Below are 17,105 nucleotides of genomic sequence, written 5' to 3' on the forward strand. Positions count from 1 at the left end.
ACCTTAGGATAAAAAGTCTTTAGTAGTAATAATTACTGAGACCATGCAACTTTACTTAACTAATTAAATTCATAGTGTAACCTTTCAGAGCCCGTAACTTTTTCCAGATTTTATCGGAATTCTGTTATGAAAATTCCTAACCCGGGGTTTGCTGTGCTTAAGATTCCAAAAATACCAATATTTGCCACGATCGGACAATTCTACATTGCTTTTTCAATAATCATATCAGTTTGATTAAGCTTTATACAATCTTTAAGGTTTCAAAAACTGGAAACCTTACAACAACATCCTCAAGGGGAAGACATTCGCCATGAACATCATCAACCGGAAGAAAGTGTTATGAATGCGAAAGAATGGGACACGTAGCAAAAGACTGCTACACAAACAATCCTTGCAACAAATGTGGTAAGAAGGGACACCCACCTTCTCGATGCTACTCAAATGGAGGTAGTAGCAGTTGAGAAAGCAGCAGTAGCAGAAGCTACGAAGGCAAGAGACCTAACAAAGGATCAACTCACATAGTAGAAGACGAAGAAGACAAAGGAGAGACCAACCATGTCTTTTATGAAGACGTACTTTGAAGATGCAGCCTCTCTACTTGTAGGGGAGGAATTTTATTTTCCTGTGTGGATATTATCATCCTGTGTGGATTTTGTCAGCCTGTGTGGATTTTACCATCCTGTGTGGATACCAGCTTATCATCGTGTGTGGATCATGCATCTTCAGTATTTTGTCATAGTCCAAACCTCAAGGGGAGGATTGTAAAGTGTGAGCTTTGTCCTAAAGTGTGAGTCAAGGAGAGAAGAGTGGAATTATCTCACATGCTGTGGAGCAAGGCTGTAGAGCTACTTAAAGCTCATTTCATGAATGAATAAACACAACTCTATTTTGCACTACATGCTTGTCTATGGTAAGCTTGTGCTAAGCTAAGTCAATACTCAAGATTGTGTTTATGAGTCCAAGCTAATTCTATCTTGGAACCTAATTCACTTGAGTGATAACCTTGCTTACACACACACTCACACATTGACGCTATGTTTCTCTTTCATCCACCATAGCTAGCACGATCCCATTCCCAACACTGTCTTTATAGTAGAGAAGTAATTATCCATAGCTTCAATCCATACTTTCGCATCCTTTTCAATATCATCACCCTCTCTCTTAAAAAAAAGTGGTTGCATTTTCTTGAGCAACAACTTCTTCTCCTGAATTTTCATGTATATAGCATAGTTTTGAGGGTTTTCCAATATAGGAGTGATTTGAGGATTCCCCTAAAGTGTAAGCAGATTTTAACATATTATAACGACGTCAATGTTTTAATAACTCAAAATACTAAGGTATTTTTTAATTGGATTTATCCAGTCCACTTAAAGCTTAATGACTTAACCAACCACGACTTATCTAGTTTACTAAAAGCTCAATGACTTAACCAATCATGACTTATCTAGTTCACAAAAAAACTCAATCACATAACTTAACCAGTCAAAAACAAAAATTTTGAAAACACAACTTGATGTCATCTTTGTAGAATCATCAAAAAGTCATGTAGGGTGGTTTGCAATGATTTCTATATGAACAACATATTAGAGATTTCAATCATAATTGTGATACACATCAGCTATAGCATGTCGTAATATTTTGTTGGGTTGGGCCATGTGTGTAGAAAACGACACACACGAGGAAGCTCGGGGTACCCAATGAAATTTTTTTCTTCAAGGTCAGTTGAGTGTGATTGTCCATAATAACTGGGATTAGCATAGATTATTGATGTCACTTTGTCATAAAGCCATCAGTTATGAATTATGACTCCATCAAGGGCCCTGATGATCAATGGGACTTCATAAAATTGAAAGTGTTGAGTCAGCTCAATGTGACGTGCTTGAATGGAAAAGATTGGTCCACGAACCCCAATACTCTATAACCATGTATTTGGTGGATCAAAATTTACATGAGGTGCAAAAAGCTTGTCGAGAATGAGAAAAACTTTCTCTCAAAATTCAAAGCTTGGTGATTGACGAGCAATGTGGTACATTGAGTTAAAAACAATTAAAAAATTGGTGTCCATAAATTTGTGCTACAAAAAACAAACATGATAACACTATCAAGCTATATATTTTCACCCCAAAATATTGCAAAATTTTGAGAATCTAAACTTTCATTAGGTGAAATTTGGACTCACAAAGGGGCCCTTTAAGGAGTTTGACTTTACCTCTCTATACCAAAACGGACGCATGGATAAATTTTCGCAAACAAACTCCAAAGTTGGCAGAGGTTTGACAGTTAGATTGTCCAATTTAAGCTCTATCTATTGATATATAGAAAGCCATGAGATTCCTCATATTTTAGAAGATTCTTTTTTTTGATTCACTTAGATTCCTACAGAGTTGTCACATCATAGGTGAATCTTCTAAAATATGAGAAATTTATCCATGCACCCATTTTGGTAGAGAGAGGTAAAGGGCCCCTTTGTGAGTCTAAATTTCACTTAATGTAACCTAAGGCTCTGATTACAATTGTGAGGTTTCCAACCACATGATTGGGGCGACTTGATAGTTGGACTTCCTTTATTCTCAAGTTTTATAGACGACACCCTACTCCAATTCAATGAAGCAAGGATACGAGAAATAGAAGAGAGGAAGTTCTCTATCCATTACAATTGTGGGACCACAAGACAGGTCGATAAATCAAAGGATTGTAATGGGATTTGGTTCCTATAACATAAAGATAATATCTCATTGACATATCTAGGATCTATAAACAATGCCTTTTTTCCCATGTTGAAGAGGCACGACCACCATTCATAAAGCCCTAAATATGATATGAGAGTTATTCTTAATTAATAAATAGACTTGTGAAAAGTACCCACTAATCTGGTCCACCCGTTCGTAGACATAGTTCCATTTGGATACTAGTCTCTCACTTTCCACACCACACTCACCCATTCCTCATGTTTTTTAATTACTACCATATTGTTTTACATGTACAAATAGGGTACCTTATATTAATTTCGGCCACAGGTTTTTTCATACAACCCTTCAATCACCACCCAAATAATTATTTCTCAAACAGGGTCTAATGAAGAGAGTCCTGTGTTATAACAAAAAGAATCAGCCAATTTTCTTATGAGTTTTCTGCTACCCATGGACTTTTCTATCTATCTAACAGAGCCTTTGTAAAGGATTTACTTATTCTTTAACTGTGAAATGCGCATAATTTCCCAATTGCTAACCACAGGGGCCATCTATCCACAAGGCATCTTGCTAACCACAAGAAAAAAAAGAGAGCTGCTAGCCTTAGCTTATTCTCCGCTATGCAAGATTATCTTGCTAACCGCAAGTTCCATTTGGAAAAAAGATATTCCTTTACCAATTTTTCTCTTTAAGTGATTCTTCAGACATGATCAACTAACTCCTAACATCAATCAACAACAATTTATCAAACAATCCTTTCACTACTCTATGAGATCATATGCTTGTTTCTTGTGATACAATCACGTTCCTTGCATGGTTTAAGGGGATTCCTAAGCTTGACTTACTAGGTCAACATGTATAACAATCTAAAATTATAAATTTATCTTACTGAATTAGCGATGTGTTCGACTACCTCCCGCGTTGGTATCTCTGATTGAGCTACCATTGGAGTAAAGGACACCTTCCTTTGTATTTTCTTTAGAGGTGGAATAGAGAGCACCTTTGAAGCTTCTTGTCACTTGTTTTGGGGCAGGCCATTGTGTTGAGATAGAGAAGAGAGAGAGCTCACCCTAAAAAGCAGAGTTATTGCTTCCCTACTTGCCGAGATGGCAAGAGAGAGAGAGAGAGAGAGAGAGAGAGAGAGAGAGAGAGAGAGAGAGAGAGAGAAAAGAGAGTTAGTTCTATAATCTAAGGGACAACACGACAACAGTAGAGATGGAGATGGAGAGAGGTCAAGAGAGAGAAGATACCTCCAGTGTCAAGCCAAGAGAGCTTCTACTTTTGAGAGCCTATGTGTGTTTTAAGAATGAGAGAAGAGGGTCCGGGTAAAAGAAAGCACTAAAATAAGGGAAAAGCAAGATAAATTTTATAAAATTAAAAAATTTTAAAAAATTGCAAACGACGATTTCCAATGCACGATTTTGAAGACTCTCATTTTAGGAAATTCTTGCCTATTTTGAGGAAAAGAGGAAAAGAAAGCTCTAATCTTTTCTTACCTCTCTTCCTTTCCTAAAAATACGATTCCTTTGTTAAAATACCCTTCTTTTCCTAAAAGTACTCTTCCTTTCCTAAAAATGTTTTTTCTTTTAAAAACGCTCTTTCTTTTCTAAATCTTAGCCAAAAGTTTTTCTATCTTTCCCATGGGTCAACTCTTATCCTCAATCATAGGAGTCTTACTGTAGCCCGAGAGAGTTTTTTTTTTAGCAAACCCAAATACGATTAAGTCTCATACATGAAACACATAATGATCATATGTATTCACTTATGTGAGGAGTTTGTCGTTATATGTACACATGTCATACAAGCACATTTAATTGAGGGAAAAAGCAATAATTTTGTGTCAAATAGTTTCAAAATAGAGTTCTAAATCCTAGAGGCAATGACCTTTTGCTTCGCAATTGATTATAATTGGCCAACCATCTCATGGCTTTTTGAATCTTTATCAGGTACTATTCAGTTGGAAGGCAGGAACAAATAGCTTGGATGTATCATGCTTCAAACATAGAGATTAGAGTTTATGTTACACCAAATGTGCTAAAAAAAGATGCTTCTTAGAGAATCACATCCATTCTCTTACATTCTCCCATGAGTGGATCCATGAGAACTTATTTCCAAGGGTCTTGGGTGGGACATTGTTGCACATGCATTGAAGTAGAGAGAAGAAACTCCAATCCTTGGTGTAAGGATTGGAGTAATCAAAGCGAAGATGTTTGCTAGTCTCTACTTCTAAGTCTTGCACCGTCACAAGCTTGCACTTGTGCTTGCCTAAAAATAGTCACTTTCAATATGCCTTTTTTTTTTGTCAAGAATTGGACACACAAATAAAGACAAAAGTATGGTCATCTCATCTTGCCTTGGTAGAGCACTATCCTCAACACTTCAATTAGCTATTTGAAAACCATGTCATAGGAATCAACCAAAATTCATTATCCTAGATTCGCCCAATTCTTGTAGGAGATTCTTACATTCTCTTATTGTCACAAGCTGGCCAGAGCAAACTCACGAGAGGCAAAAGAACATTGTATGATCTTGATACAAATACGTGACATGACTTAACACCTTATGAGGTAGAAATGAAGATTGTGTGTTGTTAGCAGCAAGCTAACACGGATACCATTTTTCGGAGTTCTCATTGTAAAACACTTATTATTTTGATAAATCGGGAATATTGTAACTCCTATTTTCTCGGATAAAATTTGTAATAAATGAGCTGGGGCTACAAGCTTCTAGATTGTATCAACCTGTCATTACCCATCTTTGGTAGAACTCCTAGATTATTAGTTTTGACCACCAAAAACCTTGGCTAAGGTATAAAAGCCAATTTTTGTAAGTTATAATCAAGTTTTGGATAATGAAATACATAGCGTGAGCTGTTAGCATTCACTCCTCTCCTTCTCGCGCTTCCTACTCCCTCCCCGGCTGTCACATTGCAGTCGCATTTGTTGCATTGCAACTGCAGGTAAGAGCTCTACGCATTGACGTAAGCAGTTCACAGTAACTTGTAGCTTTTGCCGTCGTCGACCCGCGGTCTAATTTCATCATAATTAAGAATTTACACTTTCAAATCAAATACTAAGCATAGGCCGGGTATTGGGGCATCATTGCTAAGAATTTAGATGCATTTTGGGTCAAAAACGACTAGGTAAAAAATCCACTGCTGTTAATAATCGCGATTTTGGAACTTGATCTAAAGTGGGATTTGAGACCATAAGAATGTGTGCTTAGGTCTTATAAACATGTCCTAGAAGTTTTATTACATTTGGATGTCATTTGATGCTGTAACGGATGTGATTTGTTTGCCGATGAGCGATTGGCTTTTGGTGATTTCAGTCACTTGAGTGTAGCTTGAGTTAGATGCAAGTTATTAGTTTTTTTCCGAGAGATTGACACCCTCTTGTATCCTATATGCACTAGTCGCGTCAGCTTCGTCCCATGGATTGACGATTTAATTGTGGTTCTCGCTAATTCTCCAATAAGATAGGATGGTGAGGTTAGACATGCGTCCCACATTTGGCGCCGTTGCCGGGGTCGAAGAGACTTAAACTAGGGAAAAACATGAGCGTCTTGTGAAGTTATCCTTTAACTTCCCTTAGGATTGCCTAGAGTTCAAAACTTTCTTTTAGAAACTGCATAGCCTAAGATTGCCGTCTTTTGCTGTGTAGAGGTAGCTTGGAAGTAATCGTACTTGCTGAGTGCCTTTAGGATTGTAGGATTGTAGGATTAGATTAGGACTTTGATAATGGTTGATAGACGAGATAAGTCTTAAGATCAAAACTCAGAAAACCATAAAAGACAAGAAAACGAGTGTTTGTGGACACTTTCCACAACCCCGTTGCATGAGAATCTAGGAGTAGGGTAAGTAGGATCCGAGGTGGATTTCAGAACATTGCTCTCTCTCAAAAGAATAATTGTGAGTTGTTATTGGAAGTTGCAGAATTTCAGGTCTATGGCTAGAAATAGCACGAAAAGACTCGAAACCACTCTATCCGACTGGAGAGTAAGCATAAAAGTTGTATGAACCAGTGGGTAAGCTCAAGGACACTTGGAGGTAAAAATTTCAAGAGTTGGCCAAAACTCAGATTATTTATTTTTTCTTGACATTTTCGGCCAAAGTAAGTTTTGACTTGATTCATAGGCTTAAAATAGCTCATAAAAAGACTGTCCATTGAAAAATTGCAAAAATTGGTTCATTTCAAGCCTAAAGTTAGTAATCGTGATTATTAACTTTTAGCTCAGATTTGACCAAGGTTCATACCATTGACTCATTGCATGTGTACAAACAACTTTTGTAAAGGCACAAAAGATTTGGATCACCAAACTGACAAAAAACAAGGTAAAAACTAAAGTTTGTACTAACTTTCTGAATCTTGAGTGTAACTTTGAAAAAACATTTGTTCAAACTTGTTGAAATTTGATTCATAGGCTTATATTGATTGAAATACATGTGTACATGCTCAAAAAGATACAAAATATTGTTAGTTATAAATAATCACAATTATTTACATCTGCCCCATTTTTAAACTTTTTTGACCAAGTCAGCATACCACTAGTTTTATCATGTTGTAATAAGCCCACAAACCAAATTTCGTAAGATTTGGATCACTAGAGTGAAAATTGTGACCAAATTTGAAAAGTTAGTCTACGGACAGAAAATTGATGATCATTTGACAAAAAATTGTCCAAACTGGATGAAACTTGTCTATGGACCTTAACTTGAGGTGCTTAACAGATCTGTGTCAAAGTTGGGGCAAAAATTTATAAAAACTGAGCTGGAGTAAATAATCGCGATTATTTACATCTGCTTCAAAACTTGAAAATTTTGCAAATTTGAGTATACCACAAGGTCAAGCATATCAAGTAGACCCACAAATCAATTTTGGTGAAATTGGATCACAAAAGTGAGACTTAAGCCAGATTCTTGAAATCAGAGTCTACGGACATAAAACAGTTGATAGACTTGATCAGATTTTGTCCAAACTTGTTGAAATTTGTCCAAGGACTTTAACAGGTTGTATACTTGCCAAACCAAGCCAAAAAGTGCAAAAAACTAGCAAAAGTAAATAATCACGATTATTTACTATTGCTACCCAGTGGCATCAGTTTTGACTTTTGAACTGGTAAAGTGTTAGATCAACATAACACAAAGCCAACCGCCAATTTTGGGTTCAATCGGATCCAAATTGGTACATGTTCACTCAGTTTCCAGGTTGCAAATTAATCTTTGATTTTTGCTAGAGTCAAATCTGAAAGTCAATTGCTAACTCCCATAGCTCGATTTGAAGTGACACACATAGACCAATCACGAGAGTTAGCAAAAACTCTACTGTCTTTATAGAAAAATAGCTAACTTGAATAAATTTGTACAGGAATCAGGTTGCAGACAAGGAATTGGCAATTCAACAGAGGTTGCAATCAAGTCAAGTGGAATTGACAGCAAGTCAATCCAAAGGTAAGTACTCTATCCAGGGCTTCACCAATCTTTATGAACTTTAGATCTGGTCATGTATTAGAAAATCAAGGCATACACGAAGAAACCATCAGTAGGGTATCCACTGAAGAAAGCGTGAATCAAGGAAATTCCTTGCACACTATCTTTGAAGAAGTCTCAGACACTTTTTCTAACTCAATGTCTGAAATGTCTTCTTACTCGACTCACTCGAAAATTGGAACGACAATGCGCTATAAGCAATTACTCTATTTTTATAAGACTAACCGCCATGGAGCTCAAGTTTACTTGGACCCTAACGAGGAGTATACTATTCGCATTGATGACCATGGTATTGAGTTCGAAGAAGAGATTAGGGAAAACAATCAAGGAAAAATGTACATGGACAGAAACGGAACTCAATATGTACAAGTTAAAAACCCTGATGTGGTAGGCAAATGGGGGTTAGAAGTAAATGCCATAATCCATATATGTTAGTAAAAGAACAACCACCAACTTTAGAATTCGAGGGGTACGATCAAGTAGATTTAAAGCCTTTGAAACGGCTTAGTATGGATAATCCTAGGATCGGAGTTTATTGTTGGAAGGATAGAAACATAAAAGATCTTCTGTGGACTTTGCATGCCAAATCAAGACAACTAACGGCCATGAAGATCATCTATATCTTCAAGATCAAAGATAAGGGATCAACAGACCTACCACCTACGTGTTTAGGGATTGTTATAACAACAACTTTGTTTGATGACTCTTGAGGAGGTAGAACAAACCAAATACCAAGGGTATTCCATAAGGGATTGGATATTGGGACAAGAACTAGAAACAATTCAAAGAGATGAACACTGTGAGAGATAATCTAAGAGTAATGTTAAGAAACCAGAAACCACCTTATCACGTAGGAAACATGGGTGACACTAAGGCCAATCCAGGGCTACATGAGTCACTATTTCCAACAAACTGGTTTGAAGAACTCGGAACAGGACCAACTGCCAGAAGACCGGGAGTTGAACCAAACAAACGCGTCAGACTAGCTGACTTTCAAAAATGGGTAAAAAAATACAGTGGATCAGGGGATCCATAGGACCACTTAGCAAGCTTTAAGCAAGTGCTAAGAGCAGAACGTATATTCAATTTCCATACTCATTTTGAGGGGTTTGGGATGCCATTAGAAGGAAAATCATTGACATGGTTCCAAAACATTCCACCAAGGTCAATCCCCGGGGCAATCACTTATCAAAAGACCACTATATCACGTGCGTTCAAGAGGTAATTAATAATACCCCAATATACATACTATACTTACACTGTGAACCTATTTAAAAAAACCCCACCCCCCTCTGTATGTATACATTTTTATACATTTTGGTCTTTTAATAATCCTCTCCGGTTAACTCATGTGATATCATACACATTCTAAAAAGTGACCGCTCCAGGGGTCAATGACTTGAACACATTAGCTCAAGGATTTGTAGCTGCTTGTTCCAAAACGGGGATCAAACATAATACGGTAGCTCAAATATACAGCTTTAAACAAAAACATGGTGAGTCTGCTAGGGATTGTGCAGCTGGAATGAAACAATACATTGCCAAATGCCCAGGGCTAGAAATACCTGCAGAAGAACGACTTATATATTTGTTTCTAGAGGGACTGCTAATGTAACATTTAATGGCCTAATAACTTGTGTGTAGCGGAAATTAACATGAACATAATGGGCATTTCATTAGAATAGATTCCTAATGAGAATTACAAGAGTGCTTGGGTGGAGAGAGCAACAAAAAAGCATAACACCTAGTTAGATAGCATCGACAATACTTTCAAAAGAGAGAGAAATTAAGCTAATGACAACAGTTGAGGACCGGATTTGCATGGAGCCGGTCCCCCCTCCAAAAGGCTTTGTATTATGGTTTCTCCCATCAAGAGAGACATTGTACAATACAATTCTTTGTGTTCCTTCAATACTAGCTAGTGCAATGAAGATGAAAGCTTCATGCACTAAGCAAAACACTTAGCAAACACAACATGAATTATCCCCGTTCTCAGACCCAAGACCTCAGACACCTTCGAAGATGGTGAGAGCTAGCAGGGTATGAGAGTAGATTGAGAGGAAGAAGGAGTATCTTACGAGAAAGATGTACATCTCCTCACATAATCACTCATATTAGCATAGCTTAGCTTAGTAATTAGCTTGGTAGAGGAGATGAGCATGCATTGAAGCTTGGCTCTGAAGAAGTACGAGCGGAAGTGCGATGCGAGAGAGAGTGCGAGAAGAAGAGCACGACGATATGGTAAACTCGCTCTACTGTAATGTTTAGAGCATAGTGAGTTCTTATTAGGTTTTTACAAAAGAATATGTGTACATACCTGGCGGCCCGCCCACATACCTGGGCGACCACATTGGGCTTTATACCCCAACAACCTCCCACTTAAAGTCCAATGTGGTACTTTAAGTGTGAGAGAAGCTACTATACAAGCTAATATACAAGAAATGTAGAGAAGTGATGTACTACCCTACACCTAACTGCTTGCGAAAATGCGCAAAGGTCTCTGAGGGAAGTCCTTTTGTAAGTAGATCAGCAGGATTTTCTGTGGTGTGAACTTTGACAAGCTGAAGTTGCTTATCCTCGAGCATTTCCTTGATGAAATGATACTTCACATCCACATGCTTTGTCTTTGAGTGATAAACTGGATTGCGAGCCAATTGTATAGCACTTTGACTATCACAATATAACACAGGCATCTCTTCTTTGATTCCCAAATCTGTTACTAGTCGATTAAGCCAAATTGATTCTTTGCATGCCTCTGATGCTGCAACATATTCAGCCTCTGTAGTAGACTGAGTAACACAATCTTATAATCTAGAACGCCATGATACTGCTCCACCAACCAATGTAAAGACATACCCTGACGTAGACCTTCGGTTGTCTAAGTCACCTGCATAATCTAAGTCTGTAAAACCCTTTACACTTAGCTCCTGACTCCCATAGCATATATGCATACTCTTTGTAGCTTTCAGGTATCTCAATATTCCTTTCACTGCCTCCCAATGTTTCCCGCCTGGGTTTGACATGTATCGACTTACTACTCCCACTGCAAATGCAATGTCTGGGCGAGTAGCAATCATTGCATACATCAAACTACCCACTGCAGACGCATATGGAATCTTATCTATTTCAGCCTGTTCTTCCTCAGACACAGGACAATCTTGTTTGCTAAGTTTCACATATGGTGGCAATGGAACACTCAGTGCCTTTCCCTTCTCCATATTGAAACGTTGCAAAACCTTGTGAATATACTCTGTTTGAGATAACCAAATCAACTTCTTTGATCTGTCTCTCTCAATGCGCATACCAAGTATATGACTTGCCTCACCCATGTCTTTCATGTCAAACGATTTTGCCATCTTTGACTTCAAAGCTGAAATTTATTCCAAGTGCTTGCCAACAATCAACATGTCATCCACATGCAAAATAAGGATCAGCCAACTACCATCCTTAGCCTTCTTTGTATATAGACAGTGATCGAACTCACTACGTTTGTAGCCTTGAGAAAGCATAAACTTGTGGAATTTATGGTACCATGCCCTCGGTGATTGTTTTAAGCCATAAAGACTCTTTAACAACTGGCATACCCAATCTTCCTTGCCTTTCTCAACAAACCCTTCTGGCTGCTGCATGTAAATTTCCACATCTAAATCACCATGCAAGAACGCTGTCTTGACATCCATTTGGTGCAACACCAAATCTAATATGGCAACCAATGCAAGAAAGCATCTCAATGTAGTCATCTTGACCACCGGAGAGAAGACTTCATCAAAGTCAATGCCTTGTTCTTGCTTAAAGCCCTTGGCAACAAGCCTTGCTTTGTACTTTGGCTGACTATAATGAGCGGTGATCTTATACCTGTAAACCCATTTACAAGGTAGATCCTTTTTGCCCTGTGGTAATTTAACTAGCTTCCATGTCTTGTTTTTATGCAGAGCTGTCATCTCTGATTGCATGGCCAATTGCCAATTCCCGGAGTCCTTCATTTGCACTGCTTCCTTGTAACATGAAGGCTCATTGCAATCAGTCAACATGACATAGTTCATAGATGGAACAAACCTATCAGGAGGTCGCGTGACACGTCCAGATCTACGCACAATAGGTGGCTCTGGCTCAGCCACAACTTGTGGTTCCACTCTATCCTGTCCTTGCTCCTCTTGAGCCCTGACGTTTTGTCTTGCACGTGCAGGTCCATCTTCTTGGAAGACAACTCTTCTAATCTCCTCAACCCTCTCTGGTTTAGAATGATATTTGGATTCATTAAAGTGAACATCATTGCTGCGGACAACCTTTCTGGATTCGGGATCCCAAAGTGTGTACCCCATCTCACCAGAATTACCATAGCCTAGAAAGATGCACTTTCTACTCTTTGGCTCAAGTTTGTTCCTAAATTCCTTTGGAACGTGAGTATATGCCTCACAGCCAAAGACTCTGAGATGCTTGTATGAGGGCATTTTGCCTGACCATACCATCTCTGGCACTGAATCCTTCTGCAAAACCTTTCTAGGAGATCTATTTACAAGATGAACAACTGTTGATACAGCTTCAGCCCAAAACCCATTTGGCAGCTGTGCATTAGACAACATACTTCTGACCTTCTCTTGTATGGTCCTATTCATCCTCTCAGCAACACCATTTTGAGGAGGATTGTAAGGAGCAGTAAGTTCACGTTTTATACCTTTTGACTCACAAAAGTCCTGAAAGGCCTTTGAAACATACTCTCCACCATTGTCAGTGCGTAAGCATTTAAGCTTCTTGCCACTCTGATTCTCCACAAGTGTCACAAACGTTTTGAAAACACTAAACGCTTCATCCTTGTGCTTGAGAAAGTAAACCCATACTTTCCTCGAGTAATCATCTATAAATGTCATAAAGTAAGAAGCTCCCCCTAGAGATAGGTTAGGCATAGGTCCACACAAATCACTATGAACAAGTGCCAACTGTGTATCTCTTCTATTGCTTCTATGCTTATGTGGCTGCTGTGTTTGCTTACCATACAGACAATGTTCACAGAATTCAAAATCATTAAATGAAAAGCCAGGAAAATAACCAGAACGAGACAAGATTTCCATTCCCTTCTTGGACATATGTCCTAACCGGCTATGCCACAAAGAAACGTTCGGTTGCTCGGTTACATTGATTACATTTTTAGAGACATTTGATACATAAATCATGTAAAGTCCTCCAGACTTTACTCCATGTGCTACTGTCATAGAACCCTTGGATATCTTCCACATGTTCTGTCCAAAAGTGGTGACGTAGCCAGCATCATCAAGTAAACCTGTGCTGATCAAGCTCTTTGTAATTGCGGGAACATGTCTCACATTCTTCAGCGTGAAAGAAGAGCCATTCTGAAACTTCAATTGAACATCTCCAACACCTAAGATCTCACATGTCTGCCCATTGCCTAGCCGAACATGATCTTTAGTGGTCACATAAGAAGTAAACCACTCCTTGTTTGGAGACACATGAAGTGATGCCCTTGAGTCTATAATCCAGTCACTCAGTGCATTTCCATCAGATGCTGTAAGAAGAGCTGAGTCCATTGTATTCTTCAAGAAGTAGATGTCTCCTGACACTAGACTGTCATCCTCTGCAACAGTGTTTGTCACATTTATTTCTTGAATATTCACTGAGGACTTGTTCTTCTCACCATGGTCTTCAGCTTTCTCTTTGCCTTTTTCTGCTTTCCATTCTCTGCAGTCTCTTTTCATGTGACCCTTCTTGCCACAATGGTAGCATTCTATGTCACTCTTGCCTTTAGCACTGTGGGACTTGCTACGAGACTGATTCCTCTTTCCACCTTTGTACTTTTCTTTGGTCCTTTCCCTGACAACTAAGGTTGTTCCTTTGCCTTTGTCCATTGTCTTTCTATTGGTTTCTTCAGTAAGCAGACTTCCTTCTGCACCTGCTATGTTCAAACCATCTGGAGGTGCAGAATTACTCAAAGCTGTGCAAAAAGTGTCCCAACTTTCCGGCAATGTGATCAACAGGAACATAGCTCTAACAGGTTCATCAAACTTGACACCTTGAGCTGACAACTGACTATAGATTGTGTTGAATTCATTCAGATGATTGGACATAGGTGTCCCTTCTTTCATCTTCAAGTCAACAAGCTTCTTAAGCAAGTATACCTGTGAAGCTGCACTCTACTTCTCATAAAGATCACTCAACTTTACCCATGCTTGATAAGCCGACATCTCGTCTGCTACATTGAAGTAAATGCTTTCTGCCAAAGTCAACATAATGGTAGAAAGTGCCAATTCATCCATTTCGCTCCATTAATCTTCATCCATATCTTCTGGTTTTATCCCTTTGAGCTTTATAGGTTTTATCTGCTTCTTTTGTACCAACACGTGCCAAATCTGCTTCTTCCACAATGGGAAATTGGTTCCATCTAGCTTCTTGATATTGTAAAGAGCAGTGTCCTGTGATCCAGCCATAGCTACGCTTCACAGTAGTTTACTTTCCTGGGAAAAGTTCGGCAGAGTTTCCCCTGTAAACTGACCTCTGAACCAATATCAACCTGTCAAGTGAACCAAGAAAGCTTCATATTCTGCATAAATTTTGGCAGAGTCTCATTTGTAAAATGGCTCTGGTGTACTAAAAAAAACAGACCAAAAAGCAGCTCAAAAACACTGTCTCTCTGACATTGTAAGCTGTGGGTAAACCTGTCCTGCACCTGTACTGTCTCTGACTGTTCTGTCACTGTCCTGTAAGCATAGACTGCGACAATGCCTCAACGGCAGTAAAGCAAAGATGCAATCCCAACTGTCTAACTCACAGTCAATACATCCTAGCTGCCTATCTAAGGGTGCTCGAGGGATCGCTCCAAGACCTGTATCACCGAAAGGATCTCAACATTTGAGAATCCCCCAGCTCAATAAAACCTCACTCGACCCTCAACAAAGGCTGCAGTAAATCTGACAGTACATAGACTTCCCACAAAGTCATACATCCACAAATTTCCCACTGTATGCTGTAACCGCTGCGGCGGTTGTTTGCTGCGTGACTCACAGCCAGCAAACCCTCAACAGACATACATCATCTCTGACAATACATCCCATGTGGAAGTACCTGTAGTGTCAGGATGAAATCTGGAATATCAAGCAGCAAACACAAGCTACCTGATGAACTAGTGGATGTCGCCTACAGTCTGTGTGTAGATACGCCCGTGTCGTATGTGACACGTCTCCTAGAACTGTGAGCCGTCCTTCGATGTGTAGACAACCACAAATCAACACTCTGGGAGTGTCGATATCCTCAGCACCTGCAGTCGTAGGCCAAAAACCCCAAATTTGCAGAGTCGGATCTGCACCCGTCGAGACCACGTAGTCGAAAATGGCCTGCGCAGACCTTTGTCAAAGCCTAACGGCGGCCGAGATGACCTCAGAATGAAATTCTGACAACACCAAGTCCTTCGAGCTCTCCCACGAGATTTTGGGGCCGTGTCTTCGCCTGTCGAATTTCACTCCAATCTGAGTTGGTGACTCTAGCCTCCTGCAGTGACTCACACCAATCTGAGTTGGTGACTCTAGCCTCCTGCAGTGCTGCCCAGAGCCTCGATCTGAGCTCTGATACCAGTTGAAGGAGTACGACCGGAAATGCGACGTGAGAGAGAGTGCGAGAAGAAGAGCACGACGATATGGTGAACTCGCTCTACTGTAATGTGTAGAGCATAGTGAGTTCTTATTAGGTTTTTACAAAAGAATATGTGTACATACCTGGCGGCCCGCCCACTTACCTGGGCAACCACATTGGGCTTTATACCCCAACAGGCTCTTGGTTGGATTTGCATCCACATGCCAAGAGTGTGTTGATGTAGGCTTCTATCTCACAAGCTTGGAGTAGGTGATGAGCTCTCCATTAAAGCTTGGGAAGAGATAGTATTCTCTTTCTTCACACATGAGATTGTGTGAGTGTGTGTGTGATAATGCCTTGCAAAAATCAGCCCCCTCTCTGTCTTGGGCGAGCCCTCTTGCTATTTGCTCTTGCTGAGCCCTCATTGGCTCTCCCCAAGTCAAGCCAATGACTATTAAGCAGCATAAGTGATAGCCTTATGACATGTGTCCCCCTTTCCCCTTTTGTGAGAGCTTTAGGTAATTAAATAATTAAACTAAACCCCCATTGGACCCCTTTGCCTCCTGGCCAATAGGAATCAGGCAAGCCATTGGGCTCCTGAATGCTCATTGGACCCCTTGTGAGACTGCCCAATAGTCTTCTAGGAGACTTAATTCTCATTGGTTTCTTTTATTAAATGTTTTTAAATTAATTAAACTAGATTTACTCTAGCTTAATTCTCATTGGTCCACTTCAAGGGTCATCCAATAGAAATTGGGCACACCTTGTGGGCATCTGGCCTAGGGAGCTGACATGTGTCCCTCATTCCCTTTGTGTAAAGGGAGCCTGTGTGTGTGTGTGTGTGTGTGTGTGTGTGTGTGTGTGTGGATTTCTCTCTCATCCCCTAGAAGAAGGGCTCGCCCCCTCCCATGTAGGGATATGTGTTGACTTTGGAGAGCACACAAAGCATCCAATTCCCTCTAAGCTTTAACCCTTTGGACACAACCTTTGAATTTTGGAACCTTAGCATTTTGGAAGTCTTAATGAGCTGAACCTTAGGGTCTTTTTAGCCCATTGTTGCACATGGCTCTTTTGCAGATGGCCCCCCCTTTGGATCTATTTTCCCTCCTTTGGATCCCTACTGTGGCCGGTCTGCTAGCTTAACCAATATTCTAGCTTTTTCTCCCCTGGCACTTTCCCACATTAAATGATCAGTTTAATATGAGAAATCATTTAGGAGAATTAGATATTGATTATTATGACAGCTAAACAAATAACTTCATGCTATACTCTACAATAAAAAGCATACAACCCTAGAAGAGTGTGTGTCAGATGCTATTCACTTAGGAGACAATTGTGATATTTTGAAC

This window comes from Adiantum capillus-veneris, chromosome 8 (assembly GCF_014529385.1).
Source record: "Adiantum capillus-veneris isolate H3 chromosome 8, ASM1452938v2, whole genome shotgun sequence".
Lineage (NCBI taxonomy): Eukaryota > Viridiplantae > Streptophyta > Polypodiopsida > Polypodiales > Pteridaceae > Adiantum > Adiantum capillus-veneris.